Genomic DNA, 25,698 nt, shown 5'->3' on the forward strand with positions numbered 1-25,698 from the left:
TTTCAAGATATTTCCAAAGGCTTAGGGTCCCTCAAAGAAATGCAGTCAGAGGACTTTTTGTTTAGAAATACCGCTTTATAGTTGTTTCACGTTAGATCCTTTCAGAGAAGAATTTAAGTACTTTTTCTCAGCAGTTCCCAAACTATGCACATGACTTTGGGCTTCAAGACTTCCCAGGGCATAGAGGGTTTCAAGGGTTTTAGTTTTCAGATCCTCAACTTCCATCTCTTTCTTGAAACCGATCTGCCTATGAGCATGGGTGCCTGCCTGCCAGCTCTCCTTTCTTCTTCCTCATTCATCCAAGGGATGAGCACATGACAAGGCTCCGTGCTGTATTTATCTGTTCCTTTTAGCATTCAGAATGCAGATTGTCACCAAGACTATCTTCACATTTGACTGAAAAAAACGAAGTCAGACTTGTTTTGACAGAAAGTCTTATTGGGTTGATTGGCTTGTCAATGAGGATTGGCTCTGCCAATTATGTTATAGAGCAGACATTTTCCATAGATTGAATGGTGAAATCTGCAGCCCTGAGGTTCTGATAAATATGTATCAGAGCATATGAAATCATGTTCCTTTTTCAAGTGCTTTATGTTAAAAATGTTTAGATGTTATTTAAAAATATGTGCATAGATTTTCGGAATTCTGTTTTAGAGGCTATGCAAATAAAATTCCTCTTGGATCACTACCTATCCCAATCCTTAATCAGATCTCAAAGTTGGCCTGCTTGAGTGTTGCCAACAAGCAGTGCTGAGCTGAAATATGGTTGGAGATCCTACCGGGGTCATGGGAACTATGAATAGTTCTCAGAAGCACCTTTGTTTTAGGTATAGTTTTGGGGGAGTGAGGGTGGAGGTCAGCAGGTGAGAGGGGTAGAAATTGCGGGTATCAGTTAAAAAGGTGAGAGATGTCTACTTCTCACATTGGCATTGCTTACTATGTGTTAAAAAAACAAGGCTTTCAGGAAACAGTATACCTCTCATAACCTTTGTGTGACATCATACCACAATAGAGCCAATTTGACTCTACGTAAACTGCCATACAGTTTATATTTTAGCATTTGATGACTGGACGTGCCTGTTTTAAGTATTTAATCACCACAAATATACATTTATCTACTAGAATTCAGGCCATAAATTCAAATTTGATTCCGTTTGTTTCATATTTAGATTCTGTGTAGGGCCTTCAGCCAGTTATTCAGACTTTTTACTTTTTATGACTTATGATTGAAATATAATAATTATCTTTAGTCAAGGATTCCTGTGAGAAAGTATGTCTGGAACATATTCATAAAAACATTCCTTCAAAGTGTTATTTTTTTAATTATTCGAGATTTAGAGGCTTTAGAGCTTATAGATTGTATAGTTGTTGAAATAGTCACCTGCTCAGCCCTTAGTAATGGCATGAAAAAATTAGGCTACTTTTATTTTTTGCATGTTTAAAACAAACTATAAACATTATTACTTAGTGTGTTGGACAACTTTAATGATACTAAGCTCATTGGAACAATTTTGGAGGAGGATTTAGCTTCTAAAAGTTTAATGAGAAGCCCCTTTTTCTAGCCAAGTTGAATTGCATCAGAACATTATCCTGGAGGCCACAGTCTGATTGCATGTTCCACAGCATCAGTTTCCCGGAATGTAAGTCAGGAGTTTCAGGCTACATGGATCCAGGAGATGGCAGTGGCTATTCTGGCTATATCCATTATCTTTCATTGAGTATCAGAGTCATCCCAATAGAATCAGAGCTCATGGCTAAGGACCGAAACACAAGTTATTCCTGTTGGTAATCTTACATTGTTCCTCCCCAAGAACTAGCATTGAAAAACTGTAGGAGGACTAAAGTATTTTGAAAATCCAAATTAGTAAATAGAAATGGAACGCTGCCTTGAGGTGGTAGGCAGACTGATGAGCCCTCAAAGATGTCTACATCTTAATCACTAGAACTGGTGAGTATGTTAGGTTATGTGGCAAAGGAAATTAAGGTCCCTAGTCAGCTGACCTTAAATAGGGCAGTTGTCTCGGATTATCCATATGGCCCCATGTAATCACAAAGATTCTGAAAATGGAAGGAGGCAGAAGGGAAGAGTCGATTGGAAGAAGATGTGACTGTGGAAGAAAGTCACTGAGTGGCACAATGCTGCTGGGTTAGAAGGTGGAGGAAGGGGCCAAGAAGCCAGGGAATGTGGGAGTTGTGTAGAAGCCGGAAAGAACAGGAAATAAATTCTTCTCTAGAGCCTCGAGAAGAAACCAAGTCCTGCTGACACCTTTATTTTAGTCCAGTGAGACCCATTTTGGACTTCTGGCCTCCAGAACTATAAAACAATAAATTTGTGCTGTTTAAGCCACTGAATTTATGGTAATTTGTTATAGCAGCAAGAGAAAACTAGTACACTTGGTTTTAAACCCTCTGATCCAGAAAAAAACTTCAATGTGGTTGTACTTATGCAGTGACTCAGCTAGTTCTTTATGTATATTAGGTAACTGGTTAATTTTAGCTTTAGCTTTAACCAAAATGCAGGTTTTTGCCTCCTGCATCCACAAAACGGTGCAGAGGAGACATAACAATGGGCAGTATGAGAGTCTATCAAAACTGAACAGCATTGGAAAAACTAGGTCTTTACTGTGAAGTATTTTGGAATCTATCGTTACACAACAGACCATGCCAGGAAGACTACTCTCATAACTAGAAACAAGCTAGAAGGAAAGAAAATCTAAATAGACTAATGTCTATTTCCTTAGCCAGTATCACATCTAATGAATTTTCTTGAAATGATACAGACTCATTCACTTATTTGATGATTAAAGGATAATTCTCCAAGTTTTGCAGTGATTGCTTCCAAAGGTAGTCAAAATGAAGAATCGGAATAAAACCAGAATAAACAAATTAGAAGAAAAAGGCAATTGTATGTTGAGGCCTCAAAGTAGTGCTGGAGTAGAATAGATGTTTCGTAAATATTTGAATAAATGGAAACTTTCCAAATATTCAATGAGCGTTCTTGCCCAGTTTCTTCCTAAAATATTCAAAATAACAGGGACTTTTGAAATGTACCAATCAAAATTGTATTTCAATGCATATGGTATAGAATCGGAATCAACCTCTTTGAAAAACATGAACTGGACATTTGTTATCTAAAAAAATTAAATTTAAAACATATTTCAAAATACATATAAGGTGACTTTTACCGTAGCATAATTAAAAACATGTCATAAAAAATTGCAACTTTAAAATAAAAGAGACAAATATGTATTAGGCTATGTAACCTATCGGGATAGGTTATTTATTGCTATTCAAAAGCAAATTTAGCTAATCTTCAGGCAACCAAGGCAAAAAAGAATACATATTTGATTGCATCGTCCCTAGCATTAGAATAAAGGAAGCGGAAGCGTGTAGCAATTTATCAGGAAAAATAGAGTGGTTCTTTCCAGGTACTGACTTTTCAAGGCTATTTCTCTCTCAGACTGTCATATAAAGGACATTGGATAGCATAATAGATAATGCCTTTGATTTTTAGCAGAATATATAGAAATATTCTTAAAATTTATGTTTCTTACATCATGATTTTATGAAAGCCAAAACCATGGTCTTATATTTTGACTGAGTGAAGGCCTTTTTGTAGAGCCTTAAAATAATAAAATCTAGATATTTATTTTTGTTCTCTAAATCCTTATTGCAAAAGAATTTAAGAAAATCACAGAGGGAGCAGAATAAATAAGGGCTCAGATGTTGAAAACCTTGGGGTGTTCAAAGAGCAGAAACTGGTCAAGTATACCTGGGGGATACATTTTTTTTTGCTTTCAGACATGCTAAGAATTTTTGACATTTTAAAAAATATTAAAAAGAATTAATTGCATAAGTATACTATCTGAAGCATTTACGTTTGTCTTATATTTACTTATGTACTATAGTTCATGGTTTAATTTTAAATAGGAAAAAAATATCTTGAGAAGAGATTCTGTGTATCATTATGTAACTATGGTACTTAGTTTTGCCAATCAAAAACCACAGAGTGCCATGTGGAGGCCAGTAGTTCATTGAGTACTCTGAACAAAATTAGGTGGGTTTTTTTGTTTGTTTGTTTTGTTTGGATATTATACAAAGAGGGTAAAACTGCACTTTTTTTTTTTTTCCAGTAGAATTAAACTTGACCCTAAAATGTGCACATAAACTTTAAGGATGAAATTTTTTGTTTTTTTTTAACCTGAGGAAGAATTGTTGAGTATAATACTTCACATAGAATCCTCTTCACTCTCTTTCAAACTGTTTCTTTTGGGTTAGACATAAAATAGGGGCCTGGTTTTGTCAGAGTGGGGGAAAAATAGTTGATGATAGAATCACCCATTCCCTTTCTTAGTTGCAAATGTTATTGACATTACAGAAAGTCATCTGACCACGAGTTGAGGTCACTTTTTTTCCCCATCCCCACCATCCTCCATGTCTGGTATAACATTTAGCAAAATTGGTAGCTGCTCTTGAGGGTTTTCATTTGTTTTGCTGTGTTCCCCTGAAATGTCATATGTTTCTGTGGAAGTGTGAACAATAATACAATTTTCCATATTGAATCAGATGTTCCTGTGACCCAAGCATTTTTGGAAAAATCTTACTGCTTCAGATTCCATAACAGCATAGCTTTCTTTTGTGTCTGGCAGCCTATGGCTAGACAGTTAAAGGGCCCATTTCTTACCTGCAGGGCAGTCGTGTCAGGATACAGTGAATACAGAGCGCTCTTTGAATGTGAAAGGCCCCCTTGATCAGATCCATTGTGGAGTGGAGCAAAATATGGAAGGTAGCTTTGATAAGCTAGATCAAGATATGCTAATCAGGAATAACCAGAGAAACTGCTTGAATTTGCAAAGTGGCAAGAATTACTATCATTTTGAGGCTTGAAAAAATAGAATATATTCATTACAGTGCTTTAGAAGCATGGAATTCTAGAAAATCAGCTAGACAATGGCCTCACCCCTTTGTTTTTCTTTTTTTTTTTTTTTACCCCTTTGTATTGACTTAAATTTAGACCTCTGAGACTCTTATAATTTAAAATTTTAATATCAAAAACAATACATAGAATTATAGAGAATTTGTACAATACAGAAAGCCATAGGGAAGAAAGTATATTACATTTTAGTGATCCTTAATTTTCTGTTCATTATAGTATTTTAGTGCTTCAAGATGGTATTTATTTATTTATTTTTGTTTTAAAAAGATTTATCTATTTATTTGGGAGAGAGACAGTAAGAGAGAGAAGGAGCTGGGGAAGGGTGAAGAGAGAGAGAATCTCAAGCACACTCCTTGCTGAGTGCCGAGGCTGACACAGGGCTCGAACTCAAGACCCCAAGATCATGACCTGAGCTGAAACCAAGAGTTGGATGCCTAGATACTGAGCTACCCAGCCACCCCAAGATGATATTTATTTCAGAGCTTTACATACACACAGAAACATATATAATCAGATTGCAGATGTATGTCTATATATGTATATGTACATATATATAGAGTTAGATTTCACAAAAAATTACATTCTTTGCAAAGTTATTTTTAAATTATAGAGAAAAATATTTGTCACTCAGCAATACCAATATTAGTATTTTGGTATTTGCCTTTTGAGCCATATATGTGTGTGTGTGTGTGTGTGTGTGTGTGTGTATACAGAGAAAACAAAAAAATACAGTATATCGTGGTTTGCATACATTCATTTTTTAAATTAACATACACCAAAATTCACTTTTTGGTGTACAATTCAGTGATTTTTTTTTGACAGATGCATAGAATCATGTAGCCAGCACCATAATCACATAAAAATATTCTTTTATGTTGAGCCCTTATAGTCAAATCCTTCCCTAGGACCACAGGTTTGTTTTCTATTCCTATAGTTTTACCTTTCTAGAAAATATATATAAGGCATACCATCTATAGCCTATGAGTCTGGCTCTTTTCATTTAGTGAAATGCATTTTAGATTCATCCATGTTGTATATATTGATAGTTTGTTCCATTTTATTGCTAAGTAGTATTCCATGTTATTGATGTACCACTTTATCGATCCATTCATAAGTTAAAGCACATTTGAGTTTTTTTCTAGTTTGAGGTGATTAGGAAAAGAACTTCCATAAACATTTACATATAAGTTTTTGTATGAATGTGAGTTTTTTTTCCTTTTTGTTTTTTTTTTTTTGTAGGTACCCAGAAGTGGAATTGTTTGGTTATATGGCAAGTATATGTTTGACTTGATAGAGACCACCAAATTATTTTCCAGAGTGGATGTGCCATGTGGCATTGCCATTAGCAATGCATGAAAGTTTCAGTTGCTCTGTGTCCTCATTAGTAAATAGCATTGTCAGTCTTTCTTCTATTTTAATGGGTCTGGCCCTTGTTTTTTGTTGCTGTTGTTTTGTTCAAGATACGGGGGTGCCTGGTGGCTCAGTTAAGCATCTGCCTTCAGCTCTGGTCATGATCCAAGGTCCTGGGATGGAGTCCTGCATTAGGCCATCTGCTCAGTGGGGAGTCTGCTTCTCCTTCTCTCTCTGCCTACAGCTCCCCTTGCTTGTGTGTACATGCTCTCTCTGTCAAATGAATAAATAATTTTTTTTCAAAAAAATTAATTATTCTCTATGATTTTGTCATTTCAAGAATCTTATATAAATGAAATTTTATGCATATGACTTTTTAGAATTGGATTTTTAATTCTCTGGAGATTCACCCAAATTGTTGCATCTGTCAATAGTTTGTTCTTTTTTTATTGCTGAGTAGTATTTCATGGTATGAGTGTACCACAGTTTAACTAGTCACCCATTAAAGGACATCTAGATTGTTTCCAGTTTTGAGCCATTATGAATAAAACCGCTGTGAACATTCATGCACAGGTTTTTGTGTGAACATAAGTTTTCATTTCCCTGGCATAAATATTCAGGAAGGCAATTGCTGGGTTGTATGGTGGTTGCAAACTTAGTTTTAAAAGAAACTGCCCAGGACAAGAGTTGTTACACCATTTTTTATTTCTATTAGCAATGCGTGAGCCATACAGTTTCTCATCATTCTTGCTAGTTATTTCATGTTATTCTTCATTTTAGTCATTTTTGATTGGTGAGTAGTGATAGTTCATTGTAATTATAACTTGCATTTCTGAAATGGCTAATAATGTTGCACAATTTTCCATGTGCTTACTTGCCATGTGTAACTGAAACAAATAGTATTGTTTTGTTTATTAGTTTATAGTATATAGAGATGGTAAACTCACTTCTTCATTCTAAGAGCTTTGATAGATTCCATGGAAATTTCTTTTTTTTTTAATGTGAACAGTCATGTCATCTGCTAATAGAGACAGTTTTCTTTGTTTTTTCTTTTTTCTTTTAAGATTTATTTATTCAGAGAGAGAGAGAGAGAGAGAGAGAGAGAGGCAGGCAGAGACACAGGCAGAGGGAGAAGCAGGCTCCACACAGGAAGCCCAATGTGGGACTCTATCCTGGGTCTCCAGGATCACACCCCGGGCTGCAGGTGGCACTAAACCGCTGAGCCACCAGGGCTGCCCTAGTTTTCTTTTTTTATTTCCAATCTTCATAGCTTTTATTTCTTTTTCATGTTTTATTACATTGGTTAAGACCTCTAGTACAATACTGGACAGAAGTTGTGAGAGTGGATCCCCTTTCCTTATTTCTTTTTCAGGAAGAAAATAGTCTTTTGCAATTAATTATGAACTATATAAATCGTGTTGCAAATACTCTTTTTTTTTTTTTTTTTTGCAAATACTCTTTATCAGTGTGAGTACATTTTCTTCTATTCCTAGTTTGCTGAGAATTTCCTTTTTCAGCTCTTCTTTCTCCATGACTTCTCCCATATACTCCAGCTCTCAGATGCTCCTTTTCTTGGTTCCTCTGGCCAGAAAGATGGAATTCTTTCAGAATTTTAGCCTCCCATACTGTCATGTAGTCCTACCAATTGGGGCTGCCTTTACAGTGGTAAAGTAAGAGAAAAAAAAATACCCCTCACCCCTTCATACAAGAGGGCTTTCTTTTTCCCAGTTCCTCTGGCTACAGATGGATTTTCCTTGGGGTTTTAAATACTTGTACTATTGCCAAGGCAGCTTTGTAACAGAGGGAAATGAAAGGAGGAAAAGTAGGGGCGGGGGAAGGTCTCCTTTCCAGTCTCTAGCACACGGGAATTTTCTTCCCAGTCTTCTGACTAGAAAGAATTTCTCCTGAAATTTTTGCTATCAGTGCTTGCTGTACAGCTCCAATACTCAGCTTGCCCTCAGGTCAAATCTAGGGAAAAAAGGAAAATTAAAATACATGAACTGGTCCTTATTCAAGTTTTTATGTTAATTCCCAATCCGCCTGCTCTGGGTACTTTTCAAAGTCCTCAGGTAGCTGCCTTTTGTATTCTTTTAAGTTCTTGGTTGTAATTAGTGAGGGTGATAGGCTATAGTCAGATTTCACCATCTTGACTGACACCAGAAGTAGCTTACATATAATTTTAATGCCTATTTTTTCCATCTAGCGTATTTTGATAACATTTGCCTCTGCCTTTATACATTCTTCCATAATCATTTTTAATGATTGCATATTCCTTAATACAGATGCTAGTATTCATTATTTCAGTGAACATATGAATAGATAAATCTTTACACACATTTGTGATTATTTTCTTTGGATAAATTCTTAGAAGCAGAATTGCTATGCTAAAGTCATCAAGAGGTTATCTTAACTTTAAATCAATCAATTTACACACTTCCCATATTTGGAGTACTTATTTCTTTATATTCTTGCTTGAGACTATGAGTAGAAATACTTCCACTGATCAGTCAAGGTCCTTAAACTTCACAATGTCCTGCCCTGCAAATATTTCCTCACATATCTCATAAATGTAAGTGACTAGCTGTCTTTAACTCCGTGGTTACAAAGATCAGTGATATTAGGCACATTTAATTTGGGGTCATAAATCTTCAATTGTCCAAAGCATCCTAATTAGAATAGAATTGACATGGTTAAAGTAAGTAAGAATAATCTTGTATACATAATAATCATGGATTTGCTTGTACATTCTGTTCATCTTGCCTTAAAATTGTACTTTAGCTGAGTCATGAGTGATTTGAAAAGTCAACAGCAGGAGTCAACATCAGGAGTCTGAAGACTGTTAACATTACACATCTTTTTCTTTGTAATTATACTAATACATCTTTGCTATTTTATTTTTTTAAGATTTCATTTATTAGAGAGAGAGCACAAGCAAGGGGAGTGGCAGAGGCAGAGGGAGAAGCAGGCTCCCTGCTGAGCAGGGAACCCCATGTGGGGCTTGATCCCGGGACCCTGAGATCACAACCTGAGCCTAAGGCATGCTTAACTGACTGAGCCACCCAGGTGCCCCCATTTTCACTATTTTAAAAAAGACATATGAACATTATAAATGCATATAGAATGGGGATATATCCTCTTCTAAATTATGAAAGCATGCGTTCTATGCCAGAACCGATCACTTCTGTGTCAGCTCAGGTCTTGTTCAGGGAACCAAGATGGCACTTAAATTCCATAGTATGAGTGCATTTAGGGAAGGAATGATTTTCAGGGGTGGACCAGGTATACAGAAGTCACCAGATACAATACAGAACTTGTAGTCTAGTAACAGGGAGGCAGGCTACCACTGCTACGCCAGAGCAGTGACTTTTGGTGCTCATGCAGCATGTGGGGACTCTTCAGGGATTGTGTAAGCCAAACAATACCCTAAGTTTTCTTCCTCTGTCTGAGTTCCTGCCAGTACTCCTCATTGTTTAAACCCTATAAGAAGTCTTAAGGGTAAGAAAGCCTCTTCATGCAATGCACATAGATCTACCAAAGTGAATAAAGGAAAAATTATTAAATTTAAATCTCCTACCACAAATACATCAGAAGTCTCTGGCTAATTTGCAATTATTTGTATCTGATGTAGGAACATTTGTGTTTCACAAGTTATTAATTTATAGTCAAATATATAAAATGATAATTCATAACATACAACTTTTAGTATACTTTTGGTTTATTGGAGAATTACATACAACTCATTATATCCCTATTACAAAAAGGCTGTATAGCATAAGAGGTGAGCACTTAGGTTTAAGAGTCAGATTGAATTTGAATCCCAGCCTTTCCATCTACCACTTCTCTGATTCGGTGTAAATTTATTACCTTCTCTAAGGCCTAATTTTTTTTTCATCTGTTAAATGGGTATAATAATAGTATCTATCACATACAGTTGTGAGGATTAAATAAGATAGTTGTATAATCCAATGCCTGTCATGTATCAAATACTTGGTGTTATCTGATATTATTATAATTGTTAATATATACCTATAATCAGGATTTAAGGGGACCATGGTCATTTTAGGATGAAAGTAATGGCATTACACTATAGTGTTCAGAAAACATAGAGAGTTCAGTGATTAAATACATAGGATCTGGAGTAAAACCTCGACTTTGTGCCTTAGTTTCTTCATTTGAAAATTGGGGATGACGGAAATATGTATATGTGTGTGTGCATATATAAAACATACATATATGTGTATAGACAGATATGAAAGAAGGAATGATGTCAAACGTTTAGAATTTATAGACATTTGTTCTCTACAATTTGAGAGAATAGCCCATGAAAGCTAGGGCTAGTGAAATTGTTTCCAAATATGTAATTGTTAGCCTCCCATACCTGCTGGTCTAAAAGCTGAGATGATATCGAAGTACTTGGGTGGCCCACTCAATTGAACATCCGATTTTGGCTCAGGTCATGATTTGTGAGATGGAGCCCCTCCCTCACAGGGCTCCAAGCCTCAGTGGAGTCTGCTGGTGATTCTCTCTCTCCCTCTCCGTCTGCCCCTCCCCTGGCTTTCGTGCATGCGCTCCCTCTCTAAAATAAATAAATCTTAAAACAAAAACTGAGATGATGGTTCTTAAGCTCTTTTCTTGTTTCTGATTCAGGGATAAATTATCTGGAAGGACTTATTTTTTTATCCCAGAGGGTAGATCTGGAAGGCAGCCAAAGTGTGGTCTGACTGGTTTCTGTAAAATCCAGAAAATAAGAGGGCAGGAAGAAAGTAGGAAGAGGGCTAACAGAAGTGCATTGCATTCTGGGAGATGTCTTATATACAAAACAAAGTGTTGGAGCTTCCTGTTAGAAACAAGACACCTGTTAGCAGTGTACTCTTGGATTTATAGTTTCTTTTTCATGTGCTCCATTAATTGTGTGTGTTAGAGAACCAACCTCTAAGTCCAGGGAAATGCCTTCTCAATAGAGCAGAGGTTATTTACCAGGAAGCTTACAAAATTCTACACAGACCTAATGAGACCAAATAATTCGTAGCAGAGATATGCTTTAATGAGCACGTGAGAATGCTTGTAATTGGTAACTGAAGTACTAAGCTGCGCAGTGTTAGTTTTTGCTGCTTCTATTGAAAATTACATGGATGAATATAAATTGTTATGCCTAAACTGGCTTAATTATCTTTTCTAAACCATTAGAATGCTTTTATCATTGGTCAGTCTCAAAGGTCAATCCCAGCCTTATTGAGGCCTATCTTGAATGAGAATGACTAAGATATTTTATTTTATTTTTTTAGGGAGCATGACTAAGATTTTAAAGACCTCATTTAATCAGACTGCTCCCCTCTTCACTCTTAAATTGTGATTTCAAATAACATAGAATTAAAAAGAAGAACAACTTTGTGTTATTGTCACTGTAAATAAGACTTAAGCCTGATACTTCACAATATGAATTTCCTTGGATTAAGATTTCATTTGTGTTTATGCTACCATGTTGCTATACTGATATGGTCAATCAATTTAATCAATACTATATGACAATAACTGATAAGCAGTTTTATTTTTTTAAATATTTGCTTATTTATTCATGAGAGACACATACAGAGAGGCAGAGACTCAATCTGAGGGAGAAGCAGGCTCTCTGCGGAGAGCCCGATGTGAGACTCGATCCTGGGACCCCAGAATCACGTCCTGAACTGAAGGCATACACTCAACCACTGAGTCACCCAGGTGTCCCTGACAAGCAGTTTTCTTAGTAACTTCTCTATCTTTGAAAAAATAATTTCAAAAGAAGAACAAAAGGTATGCTTCAATCAAAAAGTGGATCTCTATCAAACATAAGTTAGAAGTAAAGAGGAATAGGGCAGCCCGGGTGGCTCAGCGATTTAGTGCCGCCTTAAGCCCAGGGTGATCCTGGAGTCCCGGGATCGAGTCCTGCATCAGGCTCCCTGCATGGAGCCTGCTTCTCCCTCTGCCTGTGTCTCTGCCTATCTCTCTGTCTCTCATGCATAAATAAATAAAATCTTTGTTAAAAAAAAAAAAAGTAAACAGGAATATATCATAGATACTGTAATACAATTGGCAATTGCTTTATTTCTACTTTACATTTTTACTGGGGGGAAACCTCGCATTATAGTTTAAAATGAACATTTTCTAATAATATTTAAACTTTTTCCATATATGAACACCAGTTAAACTCATAATTTGACTGTAACATATCTGAGCCAATTTCTGTTTGCCACAGAAAGCCATTATAATATGACCTAATTTGACATTAAAAAAAATTGCCATTAGTGACCTTTGGCACAAATAGAAAGGGAGCAGCACTGTACCAGAAGATCTAAATCATAAAGGAAAAGTGAGATTTTTTTCCTAGAAGAATGCCTGTCAGATGTAACCTTCCTTGCTTTTTGGTGAAATGGGATTCACTGTGTCATTTTGTAGTGGGAGAATTTCTCAATTATTCTGCTGCAGAAACTTTCCCTGTTGTGTCCCTTCATTTTTTTTTTTTTTTAGCATAGTTTCTGTGATCTGATATTATAAGCACACCCTTGCAAATCATCAACTACAATATCTCTTGCCTTCAATCTTACTTATCTAGAATATATGTAATTCTGACTAAACCCCAACCATTCATACTTGCACTTGAGCAGCTGAGCATGTTTAAGAAAACCATGGAAGCATGATGTTTGGTCCTGCTTGATATTTATGACCACAGATGTCAAGGGGGCCCTCAGTACTGCCCAACAGTGGACTACATTTTCTAGTCATTTGAAAGACTCCTGTTCTTTTTTTTTTTTTTAATTTTTATTTATTTATGATAGTCACACACAGAGAGAGAGAGAGGCAGAGACACAGGCAGAGGGAGAAGCAGGCTCCATGCACCGGGAGCCCGATGTGGGACTCGATCCCGGGTATCCAGGATCGTGCCCTGGGCCAAAGGCAGGCGCCAAACCGCTGCGCCACCCAGGGATCCCAAGACTCCTGTTCTTACAGTGCTTCTTACACCTATTTTCCTCTGTCCTCAAACCTTGGGCATTCCTTTCCTGATCCTCTCACTCTTAAATCTCTTACTTGGAGAACAATATTCCTGTTGGCCAAAGAATATAATGAATTTGCAGCTTGTTTCAATAAGAAAGCAGAAGAAATCAGAAGAAACTTCCTCATTCTCCCACCATCAGATTTGCCAATCCACTTTCGTCTAAAACTATATTCCATCTTCTCTCCTGTTAAAATGGAAGCACTGTGTGTACTTCGGAGGACAACTTTTCCTCTGGTACACTGCACTTCACAACCTCTTGCCAACTTGAGCATTCCCTTTCTGAGATTCTCTCCTCTCTCTATGTATTATACAATTTTCCATTTTGACTGCTTCATTCCCATCAAGCTACAAACATACTATGTTATCTGTCAACGTAAACACAACAAAATAAAACTTACCTTGGTCTTGGATCTTTTAGTGCCACCTTATTTTACTTGTTCTGTTTTCAGCAAAGCTCCTTGAAAGGACTATCTACACTTTCAGCTTCCACTTCCTCTTCTCACATTCTCTCTTAAACCCGTGCTGCTCTGCTGAAAGAGTTCTAGTTAAGGTCGTCAGTGGCCACCACATTGACAAGTAGAATGGTCAATTCTGAGTTTTCGTTTAACTTAATCTCTCAAGAGCATTTGATCCAGTCATACACCTTCTCTTTTTTGAAACACATTCTCAAAACTTGGTTTCTGGCAAATATACTCTCTTGACTTTCCTCCTGCTTCTCTGGCTATTTCTTCTTAAGTCTTCTTTGCTGGTTTCTCTTTTTTTTTTTTTTTTTTAACCTTTCAATGTTGAGTGATCCAGAAATCAGTCCTAAACTCTTTTCTCTGTATCATCTATATTCATTTCTATGGGCATCTCACCAAGCATTATGGCTTTAAGTACCTTCTAGGGATGATGATCCTTTATATTTATATCTGAGCTCCATATTCTTATATCCAACTGCCTGCTTTCTGTCTTGATTAAAGGATTAATCTGCATTTCAAACTTAAGTTCAAAACCAATTCTTGGTTTCATCTCCCACCTCCTATTTTACCTCAGTGTTTTCTGTCTCAGTAAATAACACCATCATCCAGAATTGTGGTGTTGGACACATCCAGAGTGCATTGTTCATCTGAGTTAATTGAATTTTTATTTGTATTTTCCATGGATTTTCCCAAAGAATATCTCATTTATTTAAAGTGAACTTGAAAATGTAAACAATTTGGCAACCATATCTGGCTCTTAAAATTTTCAACCTCTCTGGGCAGCTACTATAGTGGTTATGTGATGAAAATAACCAACTAATATCCATCTGTGTGAGTGAGAAATCATGAAAATTAGGATAACTTTCATATTGGCCAAAGCATATAATGCAAAAACAAAAAACAAAAAACAAAAATAAAACCTTCCAACCAGTTTTAAGTCTTGTATAAATTTTATCAAAAGGTTTTGGTTTTTTTAAAAAAAGCTTTTTTTTTTTTTTTTTTTTTTTTACGTAGCATTTGAGGGGGCGGTAACCACACATTTTTTTATTCTGTTAAAGATGGCCATGTTTATTTTTGAATTAGAAAGTGATAATATTATGTAGAAGATTGAAATAATTGACCAAAAATACTAAGGGAACTAATAAGTGATTATAGCAAGAATTGTAGGATACACTTACTTTCCTATGTACCAGTGAAGAACAAATGGAATTTGAAATTATTTTTTTTTTAAGATTTTATTTATTTATTCATGAGAGTGTGTACACAGAGAGAAAGAGAGGCAGAGACACAGGCAGAGGGAGTAAGCAGGCTCCTCGCAGGGAGCCCGATGTGGGACTTGATCCCGGGTCTGGATCCCGGGTCTCCAGGGTCACTCCCTGGGCTGAAGGCGGCACTAAACCGCTGAGCCACCCGGGCTGCCCTGGAATTTGAAATTAAAAACAATGCCATTTACATCTGGACCCCTGAGAATGAAATACTTAGGTATAAAACTAGCATAATAAGTACCAGGTCTCTGTGGGGGAAACTATAAATCTCTGATGAAAAAAACCAAATAACTGGATAAATGCAGAGATTTTCTATATTTATGGATAAAAAAACACAATACTGCCAAGATGTCAGTTCTTCATCACTTGATCTATAGATTCAGTTTTATCCCAATCAGAATCCCAGTGAGTTATTTTGTGGGTATCAATGTACTGATTCTAAAATTCATATGGAGAGACAAAAGACCCAGAATAACCATTATAAGACTGAAGGAGAACAAAGTTGGAGGACTGATACTACTTGACTTAAAGACTTGCTGTAAAGCTGTAATTCTCTAGGCTATGTGGCATTGGCAAAAGAACAGATAAATGGATCAATGGAATGGAATAGGAGGCTAGCAAAAGACCCAAGTAAGTTCAGAAACTGGTCTTTGACAGAGGAATAAAGATAGTCTTTGCTGGAGCTGTACATTCACATGCAAAAAACGAATCTAGACATAGACTTTCCACTTTTAACAAAAATTAACTCAAAATGGATCACAGACTTAAATGTCAAATGCCAAACTATAAAACTCCTATAATATAGGAGAAAACCTAGATGACTTTGGGTATGGTGATGACTTCTTACATACTACACCAAAGGCGTGATCCATGAAAGAAATCTTTGATAACTGGACTGCATTAAAATGAAAAATATCTGCTCTACGAAAGATAAGAAAAAGAGAAGATAAACCACAGACTGGGAGAAAATATTTGCAGAAGGCATGTCTGATAAAGCACTGCTATCCAAAATGTACAAAGAACTCTTAAACCTCAACAGTAAGAAAATCTGATTAAAAAAAGACCAAAGTCCTTAACAGATACTTCACTAAAGAAAATATACAGAAGGCAAATAAGCATATGAAAAAATTCCCCACATCATATATCATCAAGGAAGTAAAGATCAAAACAACAGTGAGCTACCACTACACACCTCCTAGAATGGCCAAATTCTGGAACACTGACAACACCAAATGCTGACAAGGATGTGGAGCAACAAGAACTCTCATTCATTGCTGGAAAAGGTATGGCCACTTTGGAAGAGAGTTTGGTTGTTTTTTGCCAAAACTAAATATGGTCATACCGTATGATCCAGTAATCATGTTCCTTGGTATTTACCCAAAGTGGTTGAAAGCCTATGACCATGAAGGAACCTGCACATGGATGTTTATAATGGCTTTATTTGTAATTGCCAAAACTTGGGAACAACCAAGATTTCCTTCAGTAGGTGAATGAATAAATAAAGGTGGTACATTAGACAATGGAGTATTATTCAACACTAAAAAAAAAAAATAACCATCAAGCTATGAAAATACATGGAGGAATTTTATTTTATTTTTTTTAAAGAAAGGAATTTTTTTAAAGATTTTTATTTATTCATGAGACACACACACACACACACACACACACACACACACACACACACAGAGGCGGCAGAGACACAGGCAGAGGGAGAAGCAGGCTCCATGCAGGGAGCCTGACATGGGACTCGATCCTGGGTTTCCAGGATCACACCCTGGGCTGAAGGCAGCGCTAAACCACTGAGCCACCCAGGCTGCCCACATGGAGGAATTTTAAATGCATATTATTAAATGAAAGAAGGCAATCTGAAAGGGCTACATGTAGTATGACTCCAACATATGACATTCTGGAAAAGATAAAACTATAGATACAATGAAAGCATCATTGATTGGCAGGAGTTGGTAGAAGGAGGGATGAATAGATAGAGCATAGAGGACTTTTAGGGGAGTGAAAATACTCTGATACCATAATAATAGATACATGTCATTATACATTTGTTCAGACCAATAGAATAGACAACATCAAGAGTGAACTCTAAGGTAAACTGTGGACTTTGGGTGATGATGACATGTCAGTGTAGGTTCATCAGCTATAACAAATGCACTACTCTGGCAGGGGATTGTTGATGATGGGGGAGGCTGTGGAGGAGGAGCAGGGGTGTATGGGAAAACTCTGTACCATCCTGCTATTTTTCTGTGAACCTAAAACTGCTTTTAAAAAAGTCTTACATTTTTGGGGGCACCTTGGTGGCTCAGTCGGTTAAGTATCTAATTCTTGATTTTGGTTCAGGTCATGATTTCAGGGTAGTGAGATTGAGCCCTATGTTGGGCTCTGTGCTCAGCATGGAGTCTGCTTGAAATTCTCTCCCTCTGCTCACACACATATTCTCTCTCTACAGTAAATAAATTAATCTAAAAAATAGTCTTATTTTTGAAAAAAGTAAATATCAAATGTCAAAGTAAAAATGCATCATTAGCTCTTTTTATATGCTGTTGCTCCTGAAGAAAACTTCAAACTTTTCAGCCAGAAATATTGCAAAGATCAAAGAGGCTTTCAAAGGGATTTCTAACCAGCAATAAATATCAGTACTCTCTTTCTGCATTATCCAGGCTTGTTATGCTCTATTGCATAGGGTATTCGATATTCTAAACAAGACAAAAACTTTCCAAAGGTCAGTCATGGAACAAATGATAAACATAAAGCAGTATAATAAATCGGTGCACAAGTTATTGAGCTTATTACTACTGTTGCTTTCCATGTCATATTACTTTCCCATCCTATATTTCTGCCTTTTACCTAGAGGTTGTTGCCATCTTGAGTTTTGTGTTTATCATTCCCCGTTTTAAAAAATAGCATGTACTTCTAAGCAGTATATTGTGTTGGTTAGTTTTGGATAGGGCCTTTATAGAAATGGTATCATTATGGAGCTTTCTTTATCCAAAAAGAAATAGCATGTCCGAGGAGGGTAAACCTGTACAATGAGCCATTGTGATACTGTTTACATGCCTGTGTTTTATATTGCTTTGAGTACTATGTAATTTGGTCTTGCAACTGATTAGACAATTAGGAATTGGAAGATGATATGTAAATGTTACTGTCTAACTGACAGAATGATTTATTAGAAACGTATACTTGTGGAATTCACCTGCCTTGTTGTTTGGGAGGCCCAGTGCCAAACCAAAACATGTGTGTTAATGGCAGACCTGTAGCCAGCTTTTTAAGAAAATTCAGCCAGAGTTGAATTCCATTCAAATACAGCAGTTTGTTTGCCAGTGGTGTCAATACTGATTTTAAAATGTATTTACTGAGGTGCCTGGGTGGCTCAGTTGGTTAAACATCTGCCTTCAGCTCAGGTCATGACACCAGGGTCCTAAGAGCCAGCTTCTCTCTCTCCCTCTGCTGCTCCCCCTTCTTGTGCACTCTCTCACAAATAAAGAAATAAAATCTTTTAAAAACTGTATTTACCTTTTTTATAGCTTTGATCAGCATTGTCGAAACTTTCAACACACTTGGATATATCTTATGGGCCTAGCTTAATTTTTTGCATCTGCTTATGCTAGTACTTTCTATTCTTCCAATGCCAACTGCCAAGTGGATTCTCTGAACCGTAAGATTTACATGAAGAAGCTTTCCCTTCGCTCTTAGGAAACTCCAAGGACTACTCATTGACCCAGGTTATTTACTTTGGTCTCAGAGATGGTTGGGGTTTGTTTTCATTAAAATTATTCTTTTAACTAAAGCATTTTGTCTCAATGTGATTTGGATAGAAAATGCTATCAACTATTTTTATAAGGAAAGCAAAAACACAAAAAAGACTGACATTTGGTCAAAACTATAATCTACGAAATAAAAAAGCATTCATTTACTTTAGGAAATAACAAGAATTTATATTATAAAACTGTGTAGTTAAAGCTACCTAGTTTTAAAAGTGCTTTCTTAATATTCTGATCTATCTTTATTCCCTTTGTTAAAAATACATACCCCCTGATGAAGATTTTATAAGATACTAGTGGAGAATAGAATAATATACTTAAAGTCTACGGCCTTACATAATTACTTTAAGCTTACTGTTATAAAAGTTTGAATTTTATTTTGTGTCATCTTTGTATATCTGAGAAGCTTTGATTTTTTTATGAACTCTTTTTACATATGTTTTTTTTTCTTTTCTTTTTACATATGTTAAACGGCTTTGCGTAGCAGGTATTTAGGTATGTTGATTAAAATGGGATGTCATATTGCTGACTTTTATTCTTTAAATTTCTATTTTGGGGGAACAAAGTGAGAAAATGTGATAGTGAGAGGGTACATGCAGAGGCATCTGGGGGATCACTGAACCCAATGATCAAAATAATCCTGGAGAGAACATTCCATCAGTACAAGTAGCCCGAAAGAGAGGTACATATCAATTATTCACACCATGTGTGAATTACTCTAATTAGGTAATCACATTCTTTGCCTTCTACCATTTTAGCCTAATTTCTGGAGAATTATTGGTTAGAAGAAAGAGGATTGAGTTGGAGGGGTGGGGAGAGGAAGATCATGCTTAAGGGCATGAATTCATTCTAGAATAGAGCTTGAAGCAGGTATAGATCTGCAGAGGCCCGAGACTGATGGAGGACAGCATAGGCATGGGGCTCTGAAAATCAGAGAGATGGAGTCCAGAAAGGCTTGTCAGATGTAATCTCCATAGAAACCATCTACTGTGACTCCTGAGTTAATGCCTGAGCAAATATTTTCAGTCAGAAGAATGACTTAAAACATCTAGGAGATGTTAACATGGAAATGTCATGCTTTCTGGACTCCAGGTATTTTTTTAAAGACTGTAGACCCAATATACTCAATGGGAGATTGTGTTAGTTTTTCATTGTTGTATTCATTTTGACATTATGAACTCTGAATATAAGTGTCCTAGATAAAATAATAGTGGCTGATGATATTTTTCATAACTATCATACACCTTTATTTTTTCATCCTAGGTAATAGATACCTGACTTAATAAAATACAAAGGTTAGTTATAAGCAGAGATAGATGTAGACGTGTCAAGTAGTCATTTAGTATTTTATCAAAACCAAAATCAAAGAAAAAAATTAAACTCCATTAATCTGATTGCCACATTATTATTTTTTTTATATTATACCGGAGTCCCAAAAATTTGTGTATACATTAGGCACAAATACCTAGCATACAGATATGTCTTAAGTCATTGTCAGCGAATCTGTTCTTTTGGAAAGTATCACCAGATTATATGTTTAAAATCAACATGATGGCAAGGAAAAATAGCCATTTTTATTAGTTGACTTGTTTACTTAACAAGTACTTTCTGAATACCTACTATGTACCATGATGCTAGATTATAGTAATACAGTGACAAGTAATATACAGTCCCTGCCTTCAAAAATGCTGTAGTCTAAGAGGGGTGTCAGGCCCAAACACTTACAAAACAGTGTGGAAGTATAGGGAGACAGACATAGTAGATCTTATGAGTGATTGAAAAGTCTACTCCTAACCATCACTGTTGGATCCTAAGGTGACATTGATTAGCTACATTAAGTCCAGCCACATAAAGAACCACATTGCTTGGTAGAATGTATATATCCATTCTGCCTTTGCCTGGTGAAGTATATGGCTGTATTTAGAAATTCACTGTTTTAGCTCATCAAGGTTTCATTTATAGCATTGACAGGGCAGATGTGATAAATATAGATGTTTTCTAAAATGAGCTACTGAATGTCCTTTTTCCTGATAAGTTCTAGCCCAAAATTGTTCACTAAAGGAGAATTACTAGAGCCTTGGAAGAGGTTTGGTCACTGGCCAGGATTCTTATGAGTAACTGAGTGAAAAATACTTGCCCATCAAAATATTTTTGCCTTTATTTTCTGCCCTAAATGGAAGGAATTGACAGTGTTTCTGATCTGCTGCAGCAGCTGCTCCTGGGGATGCTGGAGATGCTGGAAGGGGACTTCTGTTTTTATTTTGATCAACCCCAGAGGTGTTCCCCAAAAGCCACGTGATAAGCAAATGTAGAGCTCAAGAGTAGGTCTATGCTGGTTTCTGAGACTTTTCTTTGTTACCTTTCTAGTGCCTCCTGAGGATGACTTTTTTTTCATTATTATTTAAGAGTTTTACAATTTATCATTCAATTCCATGGAAACAGATGAGGTACTAAAAAACAAACAAACAAAAAAAATAGAAACACCAAAAAGTTGAAGTGCTTACAGCCCTACAGCCTTTCTTTTAATTCTGAGGGTGGTGTTTTCTTCCTACCTCATTTTAGTGGAAGGATTCTTATTTTTCATGAGGACCCCTCTTTCCATCCAGAGGATGCCATCAGAGCAGGAGGATAGTGTTCTCTTGTCTCAATGGGACACTTTGTAGTTCTAAAACTACAAAGTTTTGACACTTTGTAGTTCTAAAACTACAAAGTTTTGAGTCTATGACATTTGATTCACTAAGGACTTCTTAGGTTTTCCCAGATGTGATTGCTCTTACGTTTTTGTTTTTGTTTTTCAGTGCTGAATCAGAGAAACCTAAAAAGTCATAGAATATCCTGAATGTGTCCCAGAGCTGTAACTACTGAGCTTGGAAGTAAACCCCAGAAAAGGGGATATCTGTTCTGGACAGTAAATGGCACGTTAGCAGTTTAGCTCAGCTAAGATAGGATTCTCACTGTGCCTCTCAGCTCTTTGCCACATTTCTCTATTTTTACTAAATTTTGTTTAAAATCAGAGCAACATGGCACAGCCAATGAGAACAGAAGTAGAATTCTGAGAACGTGGTTGAGCTACAGTAATATAAGTGGCTAAGGATGCATCCCAGGCCAATAAAGCCAGATAAACAAAGGAATTTGGCCAAAGAAAGACGATTCAAGACAACACTGAGTTGGAGCAGCATGTGAAGGGAGAAGGTGGAGCCCTGCATGGCATTCAGAAGGGGGAGGTGTGAGAAATCTTTAAAATGAGGCTGTTGATGAACCCACGGGGTGTGAGCAAATAGAGCATTGACCTTCAGGGAAGAAAATCAGGAAGTTCAGGAATCTTTTGTGTATTGTAATTTTAATATCACATACATCCTTAAGGCTAAAATATTTTCCTAGGAGTATGATCGCTGGAATGCTTCCTCAAGTTGACTATAAACACCACGAAGTGTAGATTTTACTGAGAAAAAAGTGTCAAATGATATCAATATTTTTCCTACAGCTCCAGAAAAAAATGTGGCCACAAGCAAAATTCTATCCTTGAATTGGCAACACAAATGAAATGGTTCATTTTCTGTAGGGGAATGTATTAGTGAGTTCTCTGATTTGTTTTTTGTTGTTGTTGTTGTTTGTTTGTTTGTTTTAATTTAAGTAGTCTGGGTTCTGATGTAGGGTTTTACTTTGGAAGTTCAGTAGAAGGCAAGGACCTTCACACAGCTCTCTGCTCACTCAGTTGCAGTTGCTCCCACTCATTGAGATTCTGGCTCTGGGCAGCCAGACTCCGACTGGGGCAGCTAATAGGAATAGGGGATGGACTTGTGGAAACAGGTGGTAGGATTGGAAGCCATTATGGATATGGTGGCTTTTCCATAAGGTTTCCTCAAAGTCTGGTGAATGATTACAGTGAGCTTGTATGCCTTTCTTTCTACATTGTTATGGATTGAATTGTGTCCACCCCACCCATATTCCTATATCAAAATCCTAACGCCTGGTACCTCAGAGTGAATTTTATTTAGAAATAGGGTGGTTGCAGGTCATAATGGCATAAAATAGACCCCAGATCCAACATGACTGGTGTCCTTATAAAAAGGGGAAATTGACACAGACACAACAGGGAGAACACTGTGTCAACATGAAGGCAGAGATTGGAATGATGCTTCTATAGGCCAGGGAGCACCAGAGATTGCCAGGAAACCAGCAAAAAACTAGGGGAGAGGGGATCCCTGGGTGGCGCAGTGGTTTGGCGCCTGCCTTTGGCCCAGGGCGTGATCCTGGAGACCCGGGATCGAATCCCACATCAGGCTCCCAGTGCATGGAGCCTGCTTCTCCCTCTGCCTGTGTCTCTGCCTCTCTCTCTCTCTCTCTGTGACTATCATAAATAAATAAAAAAAAAAATTAAAAAAAAAAAAAAAAACTAGGGGAGAGTTATGGTACAGATTTCCCCTCAAAACCCTCAGAAGGAACCAATCTCTCAACAGCTTGATCTCAGACTTCTAGCTTCCAGAACTGTGAGAGGATCTATTTCTGTTGTTTAAGCTGTTCAGTTTGTGGTACTAGCAAATAAATATGTGCATTATCTATGCTTTTTGCCTCCAGTTCACATTGCATTCACTGAGGTCAGAGACTACATCCTGAGCATATCAAATCCTCATCACATAGAACAGTGTCTATCACACTTAGGGAGACCCTCAAATATTTATTGAATTAATAAATCTGTTGGTTTCTACCAAAAAACATTTGGATATCTCTTACATAGGAGACCATATATTCTCTTTTCCCAGTTCTCAAACTTACTCCAATTAGGTCATTTTTGACTATGGATTAGGTTCAGGTGGCTTCCCTCAACTAATTCTTTTCCTCAGATCCTAACACTAACCTTCATTGCTGCATTTCTGTATTTAAAAAAAGTTAAACATAAAAATTTTTGTAGTATCTACAGATAAGTGAAGTTTTTAATACCAGTGTTCTAAAAAAAGCCTTCATTTACATTAAAATTTGTAGAGTTTGTATCAAACATTTGGCTAAGAGTCTCTTGAGGGGAGAAAAGCAATATTTTATTGACGGACAAAGTTAAGGATTCATTTTAATATAAAAATGCGTCTTCCTTATAGAGAGATATTCCTGGGTAAATAAAGAACATAAGTGGACAATTTGTTTAGACAGATCAAAGTGATAGCTTATCCAAAACATATCCATAGATGTAGACATTTACCATCTAGATTGTGGAAACTAGCTATACAAAATGGCAGTGCTAACATGAGTGAACTGAGACAGCTTTGAACTGTAAGTGAAAATGTAGGTTGTTAAAAGTCAACTGGAAAATGTTCCCCCATAAATGCAAGCAACAAAATATGCCAGCTGGCCATATGTGGAAGTCTCAGCCTCTATACACTTGAATTTTCACTTTGGTGCTAAGTGGTTGAAAAGCAAAAGGAAGGAGCTTTCTGGAGACTCTGACAAGATGAGGTGACCTGGAAGATCACAGAAATGAGGGGAGAAATTCTGGGTCAGGTGGAAGAGATGTATCCTCTGTAATAGTTCTCTGAACCCCTAAGTTAGACATTTTTTCTGAAAGCTTGGTGATCAGCTAAAATACCCTTATGCCATAATAACCTCAAAATACTTTCAACTCAATTTATCTTTTATGTTTCAGTTCTTGTGGTTTCTTCGTGTTTGTTTTGTTGTTATTTCTTTCTTAAAGAGGCAAGTGAAGTACAAATACTTCCATTAAATTTTTGGTGCAGTTAAATATATGATGGACAGGATGGTTTTACATAAAACGTCCATCTGAAAATGCATTTGCTTGAATTTCTGTTGTTTTAACTAGAGTTGTATGTTTTGCTTTAATGTTTAGGTTTTGCAAGATGGCTGCACAAACGCTTTTGTGCTGAATTACATCTCTCAATCTACTGTTAAGTAAAAAGTATTTCTAGAGAACAGGGATGCTTATCTTCTCTATAGTCAGAGGAGACTCTACAGTGGCTTCTCTCTACAGTGTTTGCTGCATATGGTTTTTGCAATGCTAGTGCTAATCAGAGGGACCAGACTCAAATCTGGTTTTAAAACATTCCAGATTTCCTCTGCTTAAAATGGTGAACTAAAATTTTTCTTTAAGATTTCTTACTACATTAGCATTTTTAAAAATTCACTCAATTTAAGACAGTATCTTGAGAAACCTAAAACCAAGCAAAAAAGACTTGGAAGGAAAATGTCTTTTGACCGTGATGGTCAAATGTTTGTGGTGTCTATTTGATAGTGCAACAAGCGAAATAGAACTCCTTGCTTTTCCTTTTCCCTGATATAACCTCTGTTTCTAGGAATAAAAAATAGAAGGGCAGTTGACAGCTCAGAGAATTCTCACTTAACAACTTCAGCTGGATGGGGCCCAAAATCTGGCTCTGGTGTATAAAATTACTCTTTTAAATGTATGGAAGGACATTAACACTTGCCTTTGCCAGTTTCAAACATATATATATATATATATATATATATGTATATGTCTATATATCTATATATTTATATATACACACATATACTTATATATATATACTTACATATAATTATTATTATATATATTTATTGTTAGAAACATCTTTTAAACCCTTGGGCTATAGGTGTATTAGTGTAGAATACCATGATTGCATACACTTGACTTATCTTACTTACCCTATCCTATTTATTTTCTAAGCATGACAGACATATTGAGAAATACGCAATCTTTTATTTTTTTTTATTTTAAAAGATTTTATTTATTTATTCATGAGAGACACAGAAAGAGAGAGAGAGGCAGAGACACAGGCAAAGGGAGAAGTAGGCTCCATGCAGGGAGCCTAATATGGGACTCGATTCCAGGTCTCCAGGATCAGGCCCTGGGCTGAAGGCAGCGCTAAACCACTGAGCC

At 36.6% G+C, this 25,698-nt stretch overlaps 1 protein-coding gene across 16 annotated transcripts in view; it reads left to right on the forward strand.

Moving 5' to 3' along the window:
• AIG1 (androgen induced 1) overlaps positions 1-25,698 on the forward strand; it is a 242,083-nt gene that overhangs the window by 1,244 nt on the left and 215,141 nt on the right. The gene's annotated exons all lie outside the window — the stretch shown is intronic.

The sequence above is a fragment of the Canis aureus genome, chromosome 1, assembly GCF_053574225.1.
Source record: "Canis aureus isolate CA01 chromosome 1, VMU_Caureus_v.1.0, whole genome shotgun sequence".
Taxonomy (NCBI): domain Eukaryota; kingdom Metazoa; phylum Chordata; class Mammalia; order Carnivora; family Canidae; genus Canis; species Canis aureus.